This window comes from Papaver somniferum, unplaced genomic scaffold (assembly GCF_003573695.1).
Source record: "Papaver somniferum cultivar HN1 unplaced genomic scaffold, ASM357369v1 unplaced-scaffold_118, whole genome shotgun sequence".
Classification (NCBI taxonomy): Eukaryota; Viridiplantae; Streptophyta; class Magnoliopsida; order Ranunculales; family Papaveraceae; genus Papaver; species Papaver somniferum.
The window spans coordinates 8331948-8353157 of NW_020620825.1; positions in this window are offsets into that span (position 1 = coordinate 8331948).

Sequence of the window (21210 nt, forward strand, 5' to 3'; positions counted from 1 at the left end):
ATTGGGTGATATGCAATGAATATCAAAACTGAAGAGCAGGACGTGAGCAAGGCAGTCAATATATGTTGTACCAGATGATAATATAGATTTTTATCGTGTATCGGGAAAACCTTTACGATATTTAAAATATCGGTGATACAAGAAGTGAATAATAAAAACGCTCATACCGGCCGGTACAAATCGATATATCAGGTTCATCGACACTGATAATATCGGTAATCTGGTAGAATAAATTATTTAGATCTGAGAATCTATAAACAAACCCTTCTTCCTAATAAATTATTTTTTATTTCATTTTCTAATGAGTTTCTTATCCTTGCAATAACTATGGTTCTTTATTTCTCTTCTTCCGAAGATTTATCAAATGAGAATTCATTATCGTTAACGCTTTTAAATATCAATAACTCAGGTTAGTAGGAACGAAAGGGTCATCTAAAATAGGAGTAGTAGATAAGGGATAAAAAGTGGAACGTGATTGAATTTGTACACTGAAGCTTTTGATCTTGAGAATTAATGCATCATATGGCACCGATTTTTTTAAATTGAAACATTTATAAATATTTAGAATTCTAGTCTTAATGATGTATCACCGAAATAAACCGATATAATATTTTGGATAGGTGTATCGGACCTGACCGAGACGATACTGATACACGATATAACTACTTTGGGCATGAGAAGCAATCTTCGGATCCGAGATGCATCGAGAGGAGATGTTGGAGTCGAAAGTGAGAAGGCCTCGGTTCAATGCTTTCCACAAGAAAAAACTGTACTTTTGATGTACACAACACTGTCCATAAGAGCTTGGATGATGGTAGAGGTGTTCGATGCGCTTGATTGAAGATGTCATCCATGCGACCGTTCATATGCTATCGTGTACAACCCAATCATTAATTGTGTATCTTTTTTTTTCTCATCTTGATCCATTAGTTGGTGTTTACTAGAGAAGACCGAGGTTACAACTACTAATAATGCTACTAAAATAGAAGCAACAGGTATTACGGACTCATCCTATATTAGACTAGTGTATTAAAAAATGGGGAGAACAAGTTTGCTTAAAGGTAAGATACAATGAACTGATACTAAATGAGAGTAAAGGATTCGAGTTCATCGGCCCGAAAAACACATCGTTTACGCTTCTATGGGATCAAAAGTTGTTGTTGCTGAGTGTTGTTGATAATTTAGTGATTGTTGTGAATCTTGTTGACCTTCAGGCTTTCAAGTTTTGCTCATTCTTCTTGTATGCATAGCGAGAAACCAGACGAAAGCCCAAGATGATGAAAAAATATTGTTGAGGTTGAAATATACATGAAGAGCAGTCACTCTTATTACCTCGCAAATACTCTAGATATTGGAAGATCTAAAACCCGACACAAAGGAGTTTAAATCTTTTTTAAACGGAGAAGCCTTTGTCATACTCAACAATCAAATATCTCTAATTAACTTCTTGAGTTAGAAGAGTGGTTACCAAACAGATTAGTCCTTTACTGTTTGAAGACAATCCAAAGGGTTGAGTGCTTAAAGTATTCAAAGAGACTGAAGCAACTTAAGATAGTGGACTTTATTTTGCCCATACAAGCCTTCCAAGCATGTCATCATCGCAATCAGAAAGGCAAGAATAAGCCTATGAGCTAAAGAGTTAGAATAATTACAATTTCGTGCCAGCCAATGCTCAGGAGTTTAAAGAACATTTTAATTGCGACTCAACAGTCCAGACACCAAACAACTTAAAGTCAAGGCATCTAGCAATTGAGCGCAATGCAGTTTGGCAAATTTTGAAATCCGATGGAGAGGATGGATGCTCATTTCTTGGAGACAGAACCTTATTACACATTCCAGAGAGGATCGATGGAGTTCACCCAGGATTTGATGAAATTTCAAAGCCGTGGAAGTTATACGTACGACAAAAGTTCATCTTGCAAAAAGAAGAAAGAACGAGATGTACTTACATTGTTTCCTATGATTGGCACGCTCATGGTGGAGCTGTTGATAGTGACGAATAGGAGTTGGCTGCTGCATACGAAAGCACGGATCCAGACGAGCAACAAAAAACGGAAGAGGGTTGATACCCCTTTTTATACGAACAGAGTTTATAGAAGAAGGATTTTTTGCTCCATGAACGAGAATAGATGGTTGGGCCCATAGCACTCATGCTCCATAGGCGAGCTAAATAGCAACACGCTACTACGAAGACCACTGGCCGCGCGATCCCGTTGCTGAAGGAGGATTAGAATTTTCCTGGTAATATCTACCTTCTTTATCTTTTCAATTTTAGTTTCGTCTATCGCCATCTAATGCTTACCCCGCAGCAATGTCACTGTTACGTGCTAAAGCAGTGGACTTAATATTGATGGTGGTTTTTAGTATAGGGCGAAAACTGTAAAAGTTTGTCTACTTGACCCATCATCATAAGTAGTAGACCTTTATATGTCTATATTCCGCAAGGAATTTGAAGAATATATCAGAATCTGATGAGTGTCTATGTCTCTCTTCATATTATATTGAAACTCAAGCTCCTAGATGAATTGTTCACTAGTATAGAGAATAATGAGTATTTAAGCTCCTAGCCGCATTACTCACTAATGCCGGAGCCTGCGAAGTATTCATTCTATGCTATGTTCCCCAGACGAACTCTTGATGTTGACATGACATGATAACTAATGTACGCTCGCAATTAAGTAGCATGAATTTCCCGAAGTGTCAGGATTAAGATATGCATGGAAATACTCAATTAGAGGCACGTAAGGTTATGATGCCCTCTAAAACATAATTAGTGATTTTGTATGAACACCCAAAATTCACCAGAAATGGATTGATTTTGTGTCAGCTCACAAAATTCAATCTTTCTGGCCTAATTTTATTAATTTAAAAAATTAGGGTTTTTGCGTCCTGCGCGATATTTCGAAACCTATTGGTCGAAACTAAATCTAGGCAAATTAGGAAATTGATCCATCATGGAGCTAATAGGAGAAAGATCTTACCAAAATTAGAAAACAAGAAATAAAGAGGAACTACGGCAAGTAAGAGCAGCGGAAAAAGGAGGCGTGGCCGCGCCACTTGGCTTTAGCAGGCGCCACCTGTGGCCAGTTGCCCACGCTCCATGTTGCTGCTTACCGGGACCCTTTCCCATCGATCAATCAAATCGCTTTAAACGTGCCACACACACTTTTAAATAAAGTTGGAAGTTGGTTGGACGCGCCTAATTCCTTAAGGAATCTAATATAGACAACCCATGTCAGTCTTAAAATGATAACGGTTGTACGTTTTGGCCAATCGATTTATCAAGCTTGACCGCTTCCTGACGCGACCGAACAAGTACCACCATACCGTGGCCACATAGCCGCACGCGCCACTTAGGGGTTCGACATGCCAAATCCTAATTTGGCCGGGACCACTATGTCATCCCATGTCAAATAATACCACCTAGGCATTAAGTTTGATACAGCAACTAGAAGCCAATATCGTTCAGTCATATTTGTATCTAACAACGATATGCCAAGATATAGTGGCCGCAGATACGCCACTATGCCACTGGAAGGCGACAGTGCGCCATTGTAGCGTCGATACGCTACTATGCTACTTGTTATTTTTACCGCTTTATGCAGGACATGAACGCGCCATGCTAAGTCTACGAATCGTCCGGTCTAACCCTTATTTTAGACAGCCAACGAGTTGTGGCCATGATCAACGACCACCCCCTTTTTCATAACGATTGTGTCCATGATCAATGTACACCACCTTTTCCATAACGAGCTGCGTCCATGATCAATGGCCAGCCCTCTTACATAAGGAACAATCGGCCACGCCGCAGCCTACCCATATGGCTTCTAAACGATCACCCAAAGATTGGACGAACAACTGGGAGCATTTGGTAAACAATTTTAGTATGATCTACATGAAAAAAGTCTCGTATGGATGTCTAGCACTACATACTAAAAAATCACATCAATCGGATTGACGAGCTAAAAGATATATCTTAAAAGGCGAGCTAGGTCATGGCTGAAAACTGACAGAATTCCTCCTGAATTCTTCCTAAGTTTTTACTGCCGGGCAGTTTTCACCTCCTAAACGAGCTCAAAACCTAAATATTCCCTCGTGGGAAGATAGGAAATTCTTTTCTGATAAGAATGGAGGGGAGGGTCGTCAAAATTCGAGTTTGTATGAGAATTCTACAGCAGTTTTAGTGAGGGTCTCACAACTGAATATTCTGATTACGAAATTTCATGAATTAGCACAAACTTATGCAATCTCAGCCATCCAACTTGGCTAGACAATTTAATCGGTTTAGATTTAATTTGGGCCCACCAATAGGATGTCAAAATAGCTACCATCCACCATTCTCCTATAGAGACCGATCACCACATCTTTAATGTACATAGATAGCTCCTGGCAGCTACTCACACATGACCACCCTCCACCTAGCTTGCGCGTGATTGGTCAGAATAACTAGGTCTTGCAAACAAGTCAGCAGCCTACTGCATATTTTCCACGAAAATACTCGAGACATCAAACATGTCGGATGTTCATCAGGGTATTGGTCTGGCGGTTTACAGCGTGCGGCGTGCAACACGCCTATTACAAGAAAGTGTCAGGAAAGGCGGGAAGTTAGTGATGATAGAGAAGTAGTGGGACGAAACCACCCAGTCTTCCCCTCATAGTGCAGACGTGGTTTTCACCATCCTGCACGATCTCACTCCTCCATCACTCAACTATTCCCAGTTTCTATGAGATCAGGGTGCGTGCAACTATGACTGATATAAATAGGTTTTCAACCTATTTCAACCTACAACAGAGTTTTGGTTAACAACACAGTATCCATAAAATCATCAAAGAACTGATAGCTTACATTCTGCAAGCCAGTTCCATATTCTGATATAAGTCATAAAATAGCCACACGTTCAGAGTTAACCATTCTGATCTCAACACCTTCTTCGCTTCCCTCCCTAAGATCAATCCTTCTCCTTCATTTTTTGACCGAAGCAATACTGGAACAGCCATTTCTTGGTTTAGGCCAGGATTGTACAGACTGATCTCTCGAATCTAAAGTACTCTCGTGCAGTGCATTTGTCTGGGGGTTTGGATTCATTTCTCATCAACACACACAAATTTACCAAAACCAGTAGAATCAGTTTTTACCCCAAAACAATCGGTCTTGTACCGTAACTATTATAAAGTGATTATCTTGTTGTTGTATTGTCTCAATAGGGTGAGACGTGCTTACAGGATACATGTATGTCTCTGCTATGGCTCATAAGTCCATCGAGGAGGTTTTTACGCATCTAGAGAGCCTACATGACCAACAATATCTCGTCGAGGATGTATAATAGGAATCATCGCATCACAATCAGTTGCGTCTCGTGAAAACATGCTGGAATTGTGGTTGTTCTGGTTCATAAGTCTGTCGGGGACGTTTTACGCTCTACAGAACCTACGTGGCCAGCAGTATCTTGTCGAGGATGTGCTCTAGAAGTCACGGCATCACGACCAGCAGTGTCTCGCGGGGACGTATATTAGAAATCGTGGATATGGGTGCCTTGAGGACCAAGTGCTTAATCTCTCGTGTGAGAGTTGAGTTTTGTCATATGGTCTTGAAATGACACTTGATAGATGCATTTATGTGTCTATTTTGTTCTCAATTATCTGTAATGTTAGTACTCGATTTTATGCTTATTATGCTATTTTTTGTATTTTTAGGTGTTTTTGAAGAAATAATCTTTTATGGAAAAATTGGCTCGAAAAGTTCTATTTGCACCCTCTGGAGAAAATTACTAAAGGCACCCCAGAAGTATATTAAAAACGCCCCAGAAAACTTGTTAAAAAGCACCCAAGGAATTTGCTAAACACACCAAGAAATTGCTAAGGAACACCCTAATTAAAGGGTACCCCAATTACTATCGCCACCCCCATCAATTCGTTAAGGGGTAACCTTCTTCAACCTTTTGAAAACCAAAATTTGGCGTGAAAATGGTTTTTCAGATAACAGAATTCAGGGTTTGGAATTTGGAAGACTTTTAATGAGACTCAATGGCTGAAATTAAATGGGTTTGTTCCTAGTGCCTAAATAGGGCTGCTATGGGTATTTATTTCGATCAAAATTGGCTGGAATTGTGTAATTGAAGCAACACAGTGAGATGATATTCTCGGGTTCACGTGCTTCAGATTGGCCGAATTTCTTTCGTTGGGTTAGTATGGGCCTGTTATGATTGACCAAGGCTAGTAATTAGGTTAAATTCGAAAGCAAAGGAATTTTCCACGTAGATTTTACAAAACAGTAAAGTGAAATATTCTCGGAATTATTCCGAGTTATTTTTGGGAACTGAGCGTGTCTTGGGAGCATTTTACTTCGGCCGAGACGTGCAGAAACGTATTGAAGAGTGTAGAAGCAACAGAAGATTCAAAGAACCAACTGCAGACGCATGAAGGAGTTAATCAGGGAAATAATTCCCGTGATATTGCATGAAAGATTAAAAAAATATTTGGAAGTTATTATGGATGCCCAGCGAGTATATAAAGTGGTTTTGGGGATCTGTAGAGGGGGCGGAGAGTTAGGGGAAAGAATATATAGGTTGCAGAGAACAAATCACGATTCACGAGTTGCAGTGCAACTTCTGCTGCTGCTGAAGAAAAAGAAGAAGCTGAAAAACAAAGCCTGCAGAAGACAGTCGTTACATTTCCACAAAACTGAACTGTTGTTCTTGCTACAGTGCATCAAGTAGTAACAGTTGATTCGCAACGCTTATAAACGTTGCAGTTTTATGTTTTTATTATGCTTCTCTCTTTTCACTGCAATAGAAACTCTTTTAATTAATACTCGATTATTTAATAAACTCTCTTAAATAATATTTTGGCCGGTTCCGAGTCGGGGACTACGTGCCAAATTAATAATTCGCTAAAATTATAAGATAATACTTTTTTGATTACCTATGTAGGCCCCATATGAAATATAAGTTAATAATATATATGTATATATATATATATATATATATATTCAATACATTAATGATTTACGAAGACTTTTTGAAAAATGATTTAATTGTCTTATGTTTTTTGCTAAAAACAATGTCGCATTGAGTTTCATCTCTAATTTTTCTTATCATTGCAAGAATTTTTGGTGTTGTTGGATTATCCTTCTTGTGCTTGAATAATGCTCTTCGAATTTCATCGGTCATTGTTGATTTTTTAACACCTTTAAGATGAGAAGCCATATTTGTGTATATAATTTGTTTGTGTTTTTTTTTTTGGCCAATCAACAAATTTCAATTCATTCAAATCAAAATAGTGATTACATGTTCGCTTACAATATTAACAAAAACATCAAAAAACATCAAGATAATCAAAATCCTAATACAAATAAGGATATCAACTACAAGTAGATCGCGAAGATAAAGAGCGATAAACCGCATAGATACCCAATTTTTGATTATGTATAAGGGAAAGATGATGGTATAATCCGGAAATAATTCCGACCTTTTGATTTGATTGTATTCTTCTATGATAAGAGATGCTCCTGAAAGGAAGGAGTGTGGAACCGTTGATGTTTTTGAATCGAGAGAATATGATTTGTTTTTGTTAGTAGTATGATTTCATATTGTATTTATATAAAATATTTTTATTTGTTAGTAGTATGATTTCATATTGTATTTCTATATGATTTTATTTTTTTGATAAAAATATATTCAGAAAATATGATTTGATATTGTGTTTATAAAAAAAAATGATTTGATATTGAAATTGTGTTTATATAAGAAATTAAAAATATGATTGGATATTATGTTTATAAAAATATGATTTGATATTTATATTGTATTTATATAGGAAATATAAAAGATATGATATGGTATCTTGTTTGTATAGAAACTAATTATTTGATATGAAATTTATCTATAGATTAATAAGTATTAATTTATCGGTTAATTAATATCTCGCTAAATTAATAAATGTTGCTGGTCCCGACAGCATTAATTTATAGAGTTTCTACTGTATTGTAAACACACTTTTGAGCTATGAATAAATATTTTGAGCGTGTTTTCACCATGTGGAGCTAAACCCTATCACTGGGATGACGGAGGAAGCCAATTCTCTTTAGTGTGGTAACTTTATTTAATTGTTTTTATGACTTTTGCATTAATATAAATTGAATTATGATTTTAAATTAATTGGGCTGGCCGACCGGAAGGCCCGAAGGGCCTGAAGGGAGGGAGTCCCTTTTATGGCCACTTTTTTGTAAAATGAAACCTAACACAAATGTCCAATTTAATAAAAAGATTGGATTTGGTGAGGCTTTTTTTTGGTGAAGCCTTTTCACATAATTCCCTGTGTATCCTATTTTTCCTTATGTATCCTATTTTTTCAGGGGTATAATTGGCAAGCATACTACAATATAACATATCTGAAAATCCATGTCTTGGAATTTTACAAATTTTATCTCGTTGGAAAGCTTTTAAAGAGATCCACACAGTGAGTACAAACAACAATATCAAATTTAAAGTTTTTACGAAAAATTCGGAGGTGTTTATCATTTTTGGCACAATTTTTGAAAATTGAATACATAGTCATTATTCAAACCACCACAAAAGATGGATAACACATTATGCAGTTATATTTTTCTTTATGCATCGATTAAATTTCCGTTGCAACTAATAAAACGATGTACCCCCTCCGTTTTAGGAAAATTGATGCTTTCACTTTTTCAATTTGGCGTATTTGTCTTTAATTAGTTGTCATTTAGTTCGATGGGTTATGCTTAGCTTTACTATTTTGATAACCCATGCTTACCATTTACAACTAATGTTTTATAAAATCCACCTTGGCAAAGATTAAGAGTCAATAATTGTTATTTTTGGAGCCATAATTGTCTAAGAATTAATATTGAACCATAGAATAAGAGTTTGGTGAAATCTTGATTCCCAATAATCTCTCAATATTATCATTATCTTTTATTTTATTTTCTAGATTAATTTTATAATTTGAGTCTAAAATCAACTTCATAAGTCCGAGAATCAAACCTGTTAGAGCACTGCTCGGTCGAACTCGCAAGCGTTGCTATCTCAAGCTTGTTGTCAAGTTTAGTTGCCAAAACTATAAGTCTTGATTTCTAATCTACTTATAGCTAAGTCTCGGATTAGGATAAAAAGTGTAGTTGAGCTTTAGACTTCACGGAGTTCATCGATTGAAGACGAAGAACTACCAAGGGGAGCTTGTGGAACTTCATCAACAAAAGGTATGTGGAGACTTGAACTCATCTATCACTCAAAAGTCTATATACTATATCTCCTATTTGAGACAAAATTCGTATAGCTATATAGACTTCAATTATACACATTTGATATTTCGAGTCGAGTTTAACTCGCTTACATATTTCTCGAAATATGTGTTGACAAGCTTTCGCTTTAACCAAGTTCATCTTATATTCTTGACGAAAACACGAAAAAAAGAAAATCAAAACAATCTAGAAGACTTTTCTTTTCCTAAAGCTTGAGGTGTGCAAAATCTTGTCTCTTTTGATCAGGCACATGAGACAAGATGCACTTACCAACACAATTTAAGTTGTGTTGGGGTGTACAGTAATCTTTCCACTATATCCTTTTTAAAATTAATTCATAGAACAATGTTTCTCATAGTGTTTAGACCATAAATTTCTTTCTAATGATCTAGTCTTTTCTTTGGAAACTAACTTCTTTGAAGAAGAGATGTGTTTACATACCTCTGATGATTCTTGAACAAGTTTTAGCTTGTTTGCTAATCGATTCGCTCTTCATTGAAGTTTGTTGACATATCTCATTTTGTGTTTGAACTTGAAATACTTTGAAAGTTCATGACCTTTGAGAGAACAATAAGAGCATGTCAACCTGGAAAATGATTCAGATGCCCGAGATGTGTACGCGGCTAGACATATAGTGGAACCTGTCAAACCATAAAAAAAAGTTTCCAATAGAAACAGATAGGTCAATTTTTTCTTCCAGATTGGTTGAGATTTCTTCTGAAAGAATATCAAGATTTATGTATGTATTGTTACAATTATCAAAATCAATATTTTCACAAAGAAGTGCAACACTTGACTTTTCGTCTTCATTAGAATCATAGTTGTCAGACATCTCATCAAGAGTTGCAGCTAGACCTTTGTTCCCAATGTATTTTTTACGATTTGGACACCCATTTGCAAAATGGCCAAAACCTATACATTTAAAGCACTGAGGCATATCCTCGTCATCAGTTTCATCATTATCCCTATTTTTAGGAGGAACACGATTATGAGGTTTAACTGATGACCTGGGTTTATTTCTGGAGAACCTTTTACTTCTCTTCAAAAGAAGATCCCTAAACTGTCTTGTGATCAAGGAGACTGACTTATCAAGAACTTCATCTGATGAATCAGCCTCAGAAAGATCATCTTCAGAGATGCAAACACTTTTACCTTTGTCAAGTAATTTAGTGTTCTTTTGTGCTTTAAAAGCAACATCCTTTCTGGATTTGGATGTATGCTCATGATCAAAGATCTTTAACTTCCCAACTATATTAATTCTGGAAAGAGTTGCGAGACTATTTCCTTCAACGATGGAATGCTTCTTAGAATCGTATATAGATGGCAGTGATCTAAGAATTTTCATCACAATATCCTTTTCAGGAATAGTCTTACCAAATGCAAAAGATGCATTAACAATTTCAGACACTTTGTGATTAAACACATCAAATGACTCTTCATCTTCCATACGAAGGTTTTCCTAACTTCCTTTTCAGAGGTATTCCCTTCAAATACAGTTTCTAAGATATCCTAGGCTTCTTTAGACTTTGTGCAAGTAGTCACATGATGCTGAAGATCTGGGGTAATGGCATGTATGATAGTATTTAAGCCGTCGGAATTTTGCTTCACAACAAGGATTTATTCTGGACTATATCTACCAATATCCTTAGGTATATATACATCGTCTTCTGTATTAACTGGAGGATCATATCAATTAACAACAGGTACCCATGTTTGAAAATCACGAGCTTGAAGAAAAGCACGCATAGCGATTTTCCACCACGAGTAGTTTGAGTCGAAGACTGGTGGTACGTTTATGGAGATAGAATTTCTGTCCACATATTCAGATCGCTACAAACACAGACTTATGAGGTATTGAACGTGTTTGCCTGCTCTAATACCAATTGTAAAAGCATGGGTCTAACTACCTCACCCAATATTTCGCTTAGCAATCTGTATGGACGAACTCCAATATACTTACAAGAGAATCAAATAGACAGTTAGACTCAATCTTAAGAAAAGTATATCAAAGATTTATACCTCAATCTATTAATTCAATCCGCAATCAAACAAATAATAATTTGCGAGCCTGATTGAATATAAGAGAGATAACTTGAGCGGTACCAAAGACCAACGTTCAAGGATCAATCAACAACCAAAGGTTGGATTTACCAATTGATCGATTCAACGCACAACCTGTGATATTTCAATTATATAACAAAATATAATGCGGAAAAGAAATAACACAGACACCAGAAATTTTGTTAACGAGGAAACCGCAAATGCAGAAATACCCTGGGACCTAGTCCAGATTTGAACACCACACTGTATTAAGCCGCTACAGACACTAGCCTACTACAAAGCTAACTTCGGTCTGGAATGTAGTTGAACCCTAATCAATATCACACTAATTCAAGGTACAGTCGTGCTCCTTACATCTCTGATCCCAGCAGGATACTACACACTTGATTCCCTTAGATGATCTCACCCACAACTAAGAGTTGCTACGACCCAAAGTCGAAGACTTGTATCACACAGAAAAGTCTATTGAATAGATAAATCTGTCTCCCACGGATATACCTACGAGTTTTTGTTCCGTCTTTTGATAAACCAAGGTGAACAGGAACCAATTGATAACCCAGACTTATATTCCCGAAGAACAGCCTAGAATTATCAATCACCTCACAATAATCTTAATCGATTAACGAAACAATATATTGTGGGATCACAAACGATGAGACGAAGGTGTTTGTGACTACTTTTCTTGCCTATCGAAAATATAAATCTCAAGCCAATCTTATGATTGTACTCAATCACAATAGAAATAACAAGATCAGATCACGCAACTACAGAGAGAATAGTTGGGTCTGGCTTCACAATCCCAGTGAAGTCTTTAAGTCGTTAACCTACAAGGTTTCGTGAAAAACCTAAGGTTAAAGTAGAATCGACTTTATCTTATACAACTAGTATCACACAGGAGGTGTAGGGATTAGGTTTCGCAGTTGCTAGAGTTCTCCTTTATATGGATTTCAAATCAGGGTTTGCAATCTAAGTTACCTTGGTAACAAAGCATTCAATATTCACCTTTAGATGAAAACCTGATTAGATTCAAGCTAATATATTTCAACCGTTAGATCGAACTTAGCTTGTTATACACGAATGAAATGTAACTTCATTTAGGTTTGAGTAACCGTACCTAAATGTGTACACTTAGTCGGTTCAACAATAGATAACCAATAGTTAGCCATATGAACACTTTCATACCAACCTTATTCATCTTAACCATAACTAGTTCAAATGAACTAGTTAGAGAGTTGTCCAATTGCTTTGATCTCATAGAAGTATACAAGACACAATCGAAGCAAAATCGGTTTTGATTCACTCGAATCAATTCATGAATATTATAGCCACGGTTTGCAAAGATTGCATTCCTTATTATATAAATGTTTTAGTTCATGAACAAACCGGTTTTAGAAAGTAACCTACCTGAGTTTGCAAACGGGTACGCATACTTAAGTAACCGGATTGAGTTTGATTTTCACTTTCAAACTCCAGCAGAAATTCACGGACGTGAAACTTCCGCCACCCGGATTTCCAACAACCGCCAGTACGCGTACGGGTACGCATACTTTAGGTTCCAAGTTTTATACTTTTACACAAATGTGAGAACACACTATTTTTATATCCAAAGATGGTTACTTATTCTAAACTCTCATTTCAATCATTGAAACTTTCTTAGAGGATGCTAAAATAGTTGTTATTCACAAACTATTTTCATCAGAGCGATTTTCAGGTTATTGAAATAATCAACATGACTTTCGTCACAAGTAAAGATGAACTTGGCTAAATCGAAAGCTTACCAACACATATTTCGAGAAATAGATAAGCGAGATAAACTCTGCTCGAAATAGCAAATGTGTATAATTGAAGTCTATATAGCAATACGACTTTTGTCTCAAATAGGAGATATAGTAGATAGACTTTTGAGTGATAGATAAGTTCAAGTATCAACATACATTTTGTTAATGAAGTTCCAAAAGTTCCCTTGAGTAGTTCTTCATCTTCAATCGATGAACGTCGTGGAGTCTAAGGCTCAGCTACACTTACGATCCTAATCCGAGACTTAGCTATAAGTAGACTAGAAATCAAGACTTATAGTTTTGGCAACTAAACTTGAAAAACAAGCTTGAGATAGCAACACTTGCGAGTTAGACAGAGCAATGCTCTAACAACTCATATCTAAATGAAGTCACTTTTCATTTGTGTGTAACAAGCTAAGTTCGATCTAACGGTCGAAAGATATTAGCTTGAGTGTAATCAGGTTTTCATCTAACGGTGAATATTGAATGCTTTGTTACCAAGGTAGCATTGATTGCAAACCCTGATTTGAAGACTATATAAAGAAAAACTCTAGCAACTGGGAACCTAATCCCCACACCTCCTGTGTGATACTAGTTGTGAAGCCAGACCCAACTATTTTCTCTGTAGTTGCGTGTTCTGATCTTGCTAGTTTCTATCGTGATTTAGTACTATCTTATTTAAGATTTGCTCGAGATTTAATATCCGATAGGCAAGATAAAAAGTAGTCACAAACATCTTCGTCTCATCGTTTGTGATTCCACAATATCTTGTTTCTCTACCATACGATTAAGATTATTATGAGGTGATTGATATTTCTAGGCTTTTCTTCGGGAATATAAGTTTGGTATATCAATTGTTTCTTGTTCACCTTATTATCAAAAGACGGAACAAAAATCATAGGTTTATCTGTGGGAGACAGATTTATCTATACAATGGACTTTTCTGTGTGAGACAGATTGGTTTATAAAGTCTTCGATTTTGGGTCGTAGCAACTCTTAGTTGTGGGTGAGATCAGCTAAGGGAATCAAGTGTGTAGATTCCTGTTGGGATTCAGAGACATAAAGAGCGCAACTGTACCTTGATCAGTGTGAGATTGGTTAGGGCTCAACTACATTCCAGTCCGAAGTTAACTTGGAGTAGGCTAGTGTATGTAGCGGCTTAATACAGTGTGGTTTTCTAATCTGGACTAGGTCCTGGGGTTTTTCTGCATTTGCGGTTTCCTAGTTAAAAAAACTTCTGGTGTCTGTGTTATTTCTTTTCCGCATTATATTTGTTTATATAATCGAAATATCATAGGGTGTGCGTAAAATCAATCAATTATAAATCCAACCTGTGGTTGTTGATTAAATTGATTGATACTTGGATATTCTTTTTTGATACTGTCCAAGTTATTTCTCATATTCAGTCGGACTCATAAATTTTTATTTGTTTGATTGCGGATTGAATTGAGAAATTGAGATACAACTCTTGGATATATTTCCATTGATTAAGTCTGATTGTCTAGATAATTCTCTTGGAATTATATTGGAGTTTGTCCATACAGATTGCTAAGCGAAGTATTGGGTGTGGTTGTTAGACCCCCGCTTTTTCAAAACCCCTTTCTTAACATTGTAAAAACTGCATCGACACTTTTGCCCCTTATCCAAATTCACCGTCTACAACTATCTTATAACTTCATATATCTATATTATAAGAGGAAATGGTGTTTTTATCAATCGACGATTATCTATAGTTTGGACACATAAAGGAGGGACCTGATTGAAATTTTGGGGAGATACACTTAAGAGCAACTGCAGTGGTGCGAGTATAACCAAAGACCAAAGAGGGAAAAAAAGATCAAATTTTGGGTTTAGTATGGTGTGTGACGCTACGGTGGAAAGACTAAATTTGGTCAGACGTACATTATACGTTCGCCTGGTGTGGGGCGTAGACTATACCAACGCCTGATTGGGTAGATCCTAAAAAAAAAAAATGAAAGAAGTGGGGCGGAGGTATAAAGTCCGCCCCACTAAAATGGTTTTGAAAACAAAGAATGGGGCGGGGGTATAATACCCGCCCCATACAAAATAATAATAAAAAAAATGGGGCGTAGACTTTACGTACGCCCCATGTGGAGCGTAAACTATACCAACGCCTGATGTGGGGCGTGGAATATACGTCCGCCTGATGTGGGACGTGCACTATATGTCCGCCTGGTGGTGGGGCGTGAAGTATACCAACGCTCGACTATATTTGGGTTTAGTCTTGGTCCCAGACCAAATATACTCTGGGTTTTAGTCGTTGATCAAAATTTGATCGATAGTACGTTCCACTACGTCTGTTCAAAAGACCAAATATTTGGGTTTACTCTCCCACTGTGGACGCTCTAAGGCACATAAATGACGGTCCTGATTGATCCGAATTTATAGGTTTTGAGATTTGGGGGAGATTTTAGCCACCAAAAAATATAAAGGTTTTCTGCTAATCTATTCAAATAAAAAACGTAACGCATGTTTGAAACATACATTTTCTTTTGCTCTCGCCTTAACTTAAATTAATGCAATGACTGATTAAATGTTTCCGTAACTAAAATACATATGATATTTCAAAATGATTTCTTCTTTCTAGGTTTTCATTTTGATTCACTTCTGCAACCCAAATCTCCCAGCTTTTAGGTTTATTCTTCTTTCAATCTGGGTTTTCTTTTTGGTTTATTCTTCTTTCTAGGTTTTTATTTTGATTCACTTCTGTAACCCAAATCTCCTAGCTTTCAGGTTTGATTCTGTTTTCTCAATTCTTCTTTACAATTCTTAGATTTAAATCTGTGTATGAGTAATTCCTTAATTTTTGTGGGTTTTGATTTGTTCCAGCTGATTCAAACCTATCAATGGAGGGAATAGTTTTGGGTGGTGCAAACTCAATGGAAGGAACTTCTATCTGTGTAAGTTCTAATTGAATTTATCATTACTATATTTTTCTGTGATAATGCTTCGAAAATAATTTGTATCATGCTATCTAGAGTACACCAATTCCTGGTGGTTTATTGGCTTATGAATGTATGTTCCGGAGCATTGTCTTTGTTCTCCAAAGTATTTTTTTTACATTAAAATCGGCTTATGGGTTCTCTTCAAGTTTACATTTTTAGTTGGTTGTAGGTGTTTTCGGAACTGGGTTTTCATTAAAATTGTCTTAATCATGTATATAGCAGAGGAAGTTGTTAATTTACACCACCACATTCAGTCATGTACTGATGCTCATCCTCTGCACCATCCTTTTAGTCGTCGCTCTTAATTGAAATACACTACTGACCACCAGAAGAAATTCCTAAGAAGGATCTTGTATAGATACTACAGTCCTTCCATTTCACTGTTCTTTACACCCTGAAATTCAGGTAAATTGTTGTGTCCTTAAATTTTGTTGGTCGTTCATCTGATATGGAAGATTATATGTGATTTATCAACAGATTTGGTGCATTTTCTTCCGTTTAATGCTTCAATACCCTAATACTAGGTTACAATCCAGTTGCAGAGGCTTTGATACCCCAAGATAGCAGAAATATTTTACATTAAGATAATATTTTTTTACGTGTTCAACAAGAATGTCCCAACCAGAGCATAAACTAATCTATGAAAGACTGAAACTTTAGTGTTTATCAGGTTATCTAGGTCACTGACATGTTTCATTGTATCTGCTAATTAAGAATTGATGAAATGCTTACATGGCCAGGAAAAATACAGTTTGTTATTGGACTCTTGCCATAATCGGTTGGTGGACAGGCTTATGTGGAGCTCAACATGGCTTCAGCATAAAAAAAGTGGATGAGGAAACATGTATCAAACTTAAATTCGTTTCAGGTTACTTTGTATGGTTTTTAGATTGTTAATTCTGGTTTCTTTATAGCTGTCATTTTATTAGCAAAAATACCGATGACGCGTTATTCAAGAGGCACAAAGCATTTTCTGTCTTTGAACCGATTTCTTCAGGTGCGACGGTATCTTATTTATTAAATGATTGGTGGGTAGTCGAATTTATTTGAAATACATCAACAATATATGTGTATTTTGTTACAGAAACAACTAAGTTAACCAACTAGGAAGGCCCTTGGCCCCTAATAACTAAATACCCTTATTGATCTTTTTTTCTTTCAAAATTGTTCTTTTGATTAATGCTCATGAGGTTGGACATATATAAGTTTCTATTAAGCACTTAAGAGTCTGTTCATGTGTTCTTGAATATTTTTGAATATCTCTCTGCGGCATACTTTGGGGATTTGTTTGTTTGGATTTTTGGAAATGTTGTATTAGCAGTAGAAATGAGCATATCTTTCAGCTACATTTGACTACCTTAAATCCTTTGGTTTTTCTAGGTCACGGTAGGTTACATGGACACCTCGCGATAGGTTCTAACTTATGATCTTTCAACTTGAAATACACGTTTTGTATACATACATAGGGATTGCGATATTGGTTTTATATACATATATTGAGATTGGGATATAGCTAGCTCACCATGAATACTTTGTCTTTTCAGTTTTTTTTTTTTTTTTTTTGATATTTTCTTATATGATGAGATTATGCAAGTTAAGAGTCCCCAGGACCATCACGAAAGACCCTTATTTTAGTATGTTCAACGATAAAAGCTCACTATACATTTCCACAGAGGACTTGAAAACCTTTCCTAACCCACGATCACAAATATAAGTAGCCCTTTCTTTTTCTCTATATATATTGGACTATTGAATTTATTTTTAGTTCCAATTATTTGAATTTTATCGTGTAAAATTGACTTATGGATATAATAGTATAAAACCGCACAGTGTTGAAAATTTCAGCAGTGCTTTACAGTTCTTTTCAGTTGTCATCGTCTCTAACTATTCTTAAAGTGGTTGAATTTACGTCTTCTTTTTATTTTCTGCAAAATTAGGGATTGATTGATAGATTAAATTTGAAACAGTGGACGAAGGTCATCAATTGGTGAGGGCAGAAACATCTTTTTGCGCAGTATCATGTTCATCATCATAAATTTAAAACTGGTGAAGGAGCAATGGTGTTTTTACGAATCGATGGTTATCTACAGTTTGGACACATAAAGGACGGACCTGATTGAAATTTTGGGGAGATATACTTCAGGCACATAAAGGATGGTCCCCATTGATCCTAATTCATATGTTTTGAGATTTTTGGGAGATTTAGCCACCAAATAATATAACGGTTTTCTGCTAATCTATTCAAAGAAAAAACGTAACGCATGTTTGAAACGTTCATTTTCTTTTGCTCTCGCCTTAACTCAAATTAATGCAATGACAGATTGAATGTTTCCGTAACTGAATTACATGTGAGATTTCAAAATGATTTCTTTTTTCTAGGTTTTCAGTTTGATTCACTTCTGCAACCCAAATCTCCCAGCTTTAGGTTTATTCTTCTTTCAATCTGGGTTTTCTTTTTGGTTTATTCTTCTTTCTAGGTTTTTATTTTGATTCACTTGTGCAACCCAAATATCCTAGCTTTCAGGTTTGATTCTCTTTTCTCAATTCTTCTTTACAATTCTTAGAATTAAATCTGTGTATGAGTAATCCTTAATTTTTGTGGGTTTTGATTTATTCCAGCTGATTCAAAACTATCAATGGAGAGAATAGTTTTGGTTGGTGCAAACTCAATGGAAGGAACTTCTATCTGTGTAAGTTGTAATTGAAGTTATCATTACTATAATTTGTCTGTGATAATGCTTCGAAAATATTTGTATCATGCTATCTAGGGTACACCAATTTCTGGTGGTTTATTCTTTTTGGGTTATGAAGGTATGTTCCGGAGCATTGTCTTTGTTCTTCAAAGTGTTTTTTTTACATTAAAATCGGTTTATGGGTTCTCTTAAAGTTTACATTTTTAGTTGGTTGTAGGTATTTTCGAATCTGGGTTTTCATTAAAATCGGCTTAATCATGTATATAACAGGGGAAGTTGTTAATTTACACCACCACATTCAGTCATGTATTGATGCTCATCCTTTGCACCATCCTTTCAGTCGTCGCTCTTAATTGATATACACACCTGACCACCAGAAGAAATTCCTAAGAAGGATCTTGTATAGATACTACAGTCTTTCCATTTCACTGTTCTTTACACCCTAAAATGCAGGTAAATTGTTGTGTCATTTTGTTGGTCGTTCGCCTGATATCGAATATTATATGTGATTTATCAATAAATTTGGTGTATTTTCTTCCATTTAACGCTTTAATACCCTAATACTAGGTTACAATCCAGCTGCAGAGGCTTTGATACCCTACGATAGCGGAAATATTTTAAATTAAAATAATATTTTTTTACGTGTTCAACAAGAATATCCCAACCAGAGCATAAACTAATCTCTGAAAGACTGAAACTTTAGTGTTTATCAGGTTATCTAGGTCACTGACATGTTTCGTTGTGTCTGCTAATTAAGAATTGATGAATTGCTTACATGGCCAGGAAAAATACAGTTTGCTATTGGACTCTTGCCAGAATCGGTTGGTGGACAGGCTTATGTGGAGCTCAAGATGGCTTCAGCGTCAAAAAAGTGGATGAGGAAACAAGTATAAAACTTAAATTCACTTCAGGTTACTATTGTGTGGTTTTTAGATTGTTAATTCTGGTTTCTTCATAGATGTCATTTTATTAGCAAAAATATCGATGACGCGTTATTCAAGAGGCACAAAGCCATTTTCTGTCTTTGAACCGATTTTTTCAGGTGTGATGGTATTTTATTTATTAAATGCTGGGTAGCCGAACTTATTTGAAATACATCAACAATATCTCTGTATTTTGTTACGGAAACAGCTAGATTAACCAACTAGGAGGGCCCTTGGCCCATAATTACTGAATACCCTTATTGATTTTTTTTGCTTTCAAAATAGTTCTTTTGATTAATGCTCATGAGGTTGGACATGGACAAGTTTGTACCGAGCACTTAAGAGTTTGTTCATGTGTTCCTGAATATTTTTGAATATCTCTGTGCAACATATTTTGGGGATTTGTTTGTTTGGAATTTTGGAAATGTTGTATTAGTGAGCGTATCTTTCAGCTACATTTGACTATTTTAAATCCTTTGGTTTTTCTAGGGGAATAATTGGACGTTGGTAGTCAGGTTTTGTCTAACACTAGTCCTTGGTCTAACATCTGTCAAACGTTAGTGCTTGGTACCTGGACTCAACGTTGACTAGAATTGACTCGGTTAGATATTGACTTCCGTTTAGAAATTAATAAACCAAAAAATATATGACATTATTAGATGAGGTTACTATCTTACCCTTTCATTTTCGTAACATTATATAAGATCCAATGGCTTAAATATTTCACCCTACGGTCTACCTCTAATTAAAACATCCATTATCTAACCCTAACTCCTAATTCTTCTCCACTCTTCTTTTTTTGCCCCTCCATTGTTAGAATTTGAGCAACAACGACGAACACCATCAAATCCATACAAGTGTTAATAGAAATCGATTCCTCTCAAACCACGCTTATTTCTCCTTCTCAAACATCAAAACCCATAAAATCATCACACCAATTTCTCCCCTGACATTCCCCCATTCAAAACCTTAAAAACCTAAACTGCAAAAGCTATACCTCTGATGCAAAAACCATATTCATGGACAATAAAATCGATCCAGGTGAAAATTTCATTTTTGAACAACCACCAAAACAAAAAGGTTACAAATAACCACCTTCATAATTTGATTATCTTCCACAAGAATCTGAAAAATGATGTTGCAGCAGCCTATGCGTATGGTTCTGATTTAGGGGTTTCTATCTCAGAAGTTAGGTTACAAATAATTTGATTATCTGGCTGGAGTTTCTTCATAATTTGATTATCTGGCTGGAGTTTCTATCTCAGAATTAAGTTCTTGATGGGTTTGAAAACACTCCCTGAATCAAATTCAGGGGTTTTGATTTAGGGTTTCAATTGGAGTTAGTTGTTAGGTTTATATGGTTGATCATGAATTGAATGAATCACTAAGTTCTCTTTCAATCCTGATAATAGATAGTTTTGAAGAAAAGAATGGCGTGGTTGTTCCGGTATTGAGGCAGGGAAGAAGGAGATGGTGGTGGTGGTTTCGGGGACACGGAAGAGAAGAAAGAAATTATAGGTGAATAAG